We start from the raw sequence: 4,943 nt of genomic DNA, 5'->3' as shown, positions 1-4,943 counted from the left end.
CCACTTGATGGCATTAGGCATAAATAAAAAAACACTGAAGCAAGAAAAAAATTGATTTATTATTTACTACTACTACTACTATCACCACCACCACCACAGAAAGACAATATTCTCAACTAATGAAGGTCTCTACCTACCTCTTTTTTGGCTATGTATATGGAATTGCACACCACTTTGTTTTGAAGTGACTGCTTGCAAGGCTTGGATTTTATAGTATGAATAGAATATGGTTTCGTATTACAATATTCATGTATTACAATATTTAGTTGCATTTTTCCAGTAAGAGAAATACAGAAATTGAAGCATGTTATACCTAGCATAATTTCAGAATTATGGTGGAGGCTTAAATTCAGCAGCCCCGTCCACCTATCGCAAACATAGACATAAAGCTATGGTATGCAACTATATCTCTAATGACTCCAACAGCATATGTTTATAGGAGTACTGTTTAATTGATTGAAACAGATGATAAGCCAAAAGTTCAATCATGACATGTCAGTTCAGAGCAATTTGGATCCTGGATTGCTTTGAGAAAGTTCCTTGTGATAATCACCTTGGTTACCCAGAAAATATATAAATGTCTAGAGATTCATGGTGCCATCTAGTGCCTGAATGTAGAAATAAAAAATCCTCAGTCTTTAGTAAATGCATTCCTGTTCGGTACATTCACTCCCAATGTAGTTATTATTCAATATTTCATTATTCTTCAAACCATTTTCTTTGCTCTCATTCTTTTTGACCAAGTGCCAGGGTTTGGGGGGGGCTATAAGTCTACTCCTTGCCAGGATGCTTCCTCTCCCCTCCACTCTTTGCCAGGTTTTCCATGCCCCCCCCCCCCGGCACTTGTCAGCCCGCTCCGATAGCGTCAGTGTGTGGCTGCTGCTTTTTTTACTACATTTTGCTGTGCTTCGAGAATGCAGCTCACTGCATGTGCGGGTTGATGACAGGATTTCACTGTGATGCATGCTGTTCCTAGATAACTAAATTACATTTAACAGCAGAAACAATAAATACCACGTGTGAATAATAGAAAAGAATTGGACACTTCAATGTATGCGAAGCAGTTATTTTAGCCAGCTCCATAAATGAACTTAACAGCTAATGAAGTTCTTTGCATAATCCATCTCCTTCAGTTGCTGGATAACTGGTTTTTTTGTACTAGACCATGTGTTACTGCTGAGACCCAAATTTGGGCAGGCTTGAGATATACCCACCAGATCAACATTGCCTTCAAATAGTCTAGAATCAAGGGTGTCAAACTCGATCATGTCATGTGACATGTTTTTTGCCTTTGCGGAGCCGGGGTGGGTGTGGCCTGCACATCCAATCCACGGGGCTACCAGTTTGATAGGCCTAGGGTAGAAGTTGCAACTTGGCCCTACAGAAGAGGCAATTTCTGAGACTTTCTCTAATAATATGACATTCTTTTTATTTGTACATTTTTACCCATTGCAGGGTAGTTCTATAAAACACTGGTTCTTTTTGGCTATATTATTGTGGTACTTCAATCCTGAGGTCTGAGAATCTTCTCCACAGTAAGAGATTCTTTTGAACACACAAGAAGCCACAAGTAAAATTAAAATCTGCAGTACTACAATATGCAGCATATTTTTTAGCTTGCCTTTCCTCTAGCCTAATATTTTCTTCAATTCCCAAGTAGTGTAGTCAATAATTGTCTTATAACCAATATATTTGAGGGGTGTAAGATTTGGAAAGATTCCTGTATATTTATTGTGTGCACTGTTGAATTGAAACTGGAATTCCCAACTTTTTTTTTATTATACCAGGTGTAGAAACCAAATTAGCCCATTGAGCATTTCTATGCCTAACTTCTCTTACAAGCTGCTTGTCTGCTCTTCCCTAACAGGCCGATAACAGAAAAACAGGTTTTTCTCTTCAACCACTAACTTATTATGTTTGGGTTGGGTTCTTACCAAATCTGAGTCTGGAAGCTAAGCAGCAGAGCTCCAAATTTATTTTCCAATTGGTAGGGAAAGCTGAGTAACAAAGTTAGCAAAGATGGGTGGAGACTGAGAGAAAAGAGGTTTACATATCTTTAAATTTTTAATTTGGACTAAATTAAGTGGTTCTTATTAGTGTTCTATTCACAGAATGAGATGAAATAGATATGTCAATTGGAATTCAAGTCCATATCAATCTTTGAGTTTTGTTTCACTTTCTTGATGTACCGCCATAACAATCCTAAGAAAATAAGGCTGTATTAAGTGCTTAAAGTTCTGTAATCTTCCTCAATCTAACCAATTTAGCTTTGAGTTCTTTTTTGCTGTTATCTACTTATATATTTGTCACAGTAAACTGTCTTTGTATAGAAGGCACAGATAGGTGAGGAATAGTATTTTCTGTTTAAAAATAAAAAATAAACTCTTGTCACAGAATTCAAATTTCTTGATTACCAATTGTGGCATTTTCACAAGGGGATTTAGAATTGCTAATGAGTTCATGCCAACTTTCGTTCTCTTTTCAGGATAATAGTTGGTGTGAACTTTATCACTTCCAAAGGTCCAAGGAGTTGCTTAAAAATTCTAGTATTTATGAAGGGAGTGACAAAGAGCAGTTAATGAGTAATATAGCTGTGGCTGGAAAAGGCTCAAGTAGCCCGGTACAGAATTTGCAAGTGGAGATAGAAAACAAATAGATTGCGTTGAGGTTTACACTTCAGTTCAAAGCTACAGGATAGACATGAATAAAATTATTTCAAATATACAGTGACGCTTGGAAGTTGGAACACACTTGAATTGTCAACATTTTTGTATAAATATAACTTAAAACAATCAGTTTTCCACAGAACTCTGTAAAATTAGATATGTTGTAAAAATGTTGTGCTTTTTATATATTGAGGGAAAAGATCCAAATATTATTTCTGGTTTATGTTTCACGTGTATACAGAATTCTTAAGAGTTAAGACGTTATTTTTTTTTGGGGGGGGGGGCGGTCTTCAATGTTGAAGTAACATGAACTGCTAGGTCAGTTCTTCACTGCCAAAAAGTTATGGTTTGGATGGATTCTTTGAGTAACAAAACTTCAGTTACTTTTCTACATGTTGAGGCTTATGATAGAGGTTTTAATTTGAAATCAATAAAGATATATTGTAAGGGGTTATCTTTCACTACTAGCATGCAGATATCTAAAACATGCAAAGATGAAGAGACTTTGTTCAACCACTGTCAACTGAAATAATATGATTTGAAATTTCAGTTTTTTCATGAGATGGGAAATCATTAGATGCAAATGTTGACCAGTTTGGGTTAGTAAGTTACATTTGAGTACTACTATAAAATGGCTGGTTTGGGTGTAAGCTTTGTCACAAGATAGAAGTATTATGAAATCTACTGATATTATGTGCAGGTGACTTCATATTCTAGAAGATATTCCAGAGATTTCAAATAGATATAAGTAATGTCTAATCATCAATATAACATGGCACCCCTTCAGACCCATAGTTAATTTTACAATTATCCACATTTCTAGAAAACTAGATCCAATTTTTAAAAAGTTAACTATGTAGTGTCCTGGAGTCACATGATCATCTTTTGTGACCTTCTGACAAGCAAAGTCAATGGGGAAATCACATTCACTTAACAACCGTGTTACTAACAACACCTGCAGTAATTAACTGTGGCAAGAAAAGTTGTAAATTGGGGCAAAACTCACTTAACAAATTTCTCACTTAGAGACATAAATTTTGGGCTTAAGTCGAGGACTACCTGTAGCTTGTTCTTAGTTTTGATGCTCATTGGAATGATGTGATTCGATTGCTAATTTAACTATTTAAAAAAAAAACCCAGGAATTCCTTTGTGTATTATTCAGCAGCTCATTCATATTTCTCCTTATAATGAATTTCTCCTTCATTATATTTGTTTCTTATTACTTCAATAAAGTTCATAATGAATACCAAAGAGAAAATTAAAGGTGGCATACACCAAATGAAAGCTCTGAAAGAAAATCTCCAGTTTTTCTGCTATGTTTCTGAAGATAATACGCGAGTTCTTCATGGTCTTCGTACTTCATATGGATTATGTACCAGTCTGAGTTCTCAAAATTCAGTATTTTCAGCCAAACTCCACTAATATGCAGTGCCGTGTTTCCTACCAAATCATAAATTTCTGTAAATTCATGAGTGAAACTAATGATTTCACTCAACTTGTAATCAAGCAATTGATACATTAAAAATTCCTCGTTTTACCCTTATGGGTGATCTGTATCTTCAATCCTGGGTCCTCTATCAGAGTTTACATGTGGACAGCAATGTGTTTATTATTAGGCTGAGGAAAGGATAAATATTTCTACATTTTAGAAATACACACACACGGACACGCAAAGTACCAGTGAATGGCCTGAAAGTACAAATAAATTCTGGTCCCAATACTGATTTTAAGTTGACTACCTAGTAAACAACGGTTATCAATTTTTGGGCAATGATAAAATATAATTTTGGCAAACTAATTGACCAGCTTAGCATCCTCATTATAATTATCAAATATAATTTTCCTAGCCTTAGGTAGGATCTTAAATGGAAACAATGTTTCTTTTCAGAAATGTGTGTATTTATTAAATCTGTATACTGCCAACATCACAAGACTTGGTGGCTCATGAGACAAAGAAAGACAATAAAAAATACAAAATAGCCAATTAGAATTAGTGATTAAGGCACCAGAAACCAGGCTATGAATTCTAGTCCCATTTTAGGTATGAAAGTCAGCTGGGTGACTGGACCAGTCATTCTCCCTTAGCCCAAATCACCCCACAGGATTGTCATAGGGAAAATAGGAGGAGGAAGGAGCATTAGTATCTGTTACTTTTAGTTATTTAGACAAATACTAAAAATGGGGAAAATGTTTAAAAATAATAGGGCAAACAAAGCCCAGCACAATACAGGGTGAGCCCCGGCAATCTTCTGGAAATAGTGTATAGTCTTTTTCTG

This window comes from Natrix helvetica (genome assembly GCF_964273705.1).
Source record: "Natrix helvetica genome assembly, chromosome: 5".
In the NCBI taxonomy this organism is placed as follows: domain Eukaryota; kingdom Metazoa; phylum Chordata; class Lepidosauria; order Squamata; family Natricidae; genus Natrix; species Natrix helvetica.
Note: the sequence above shows the minus strand (reverse complement) of the source record.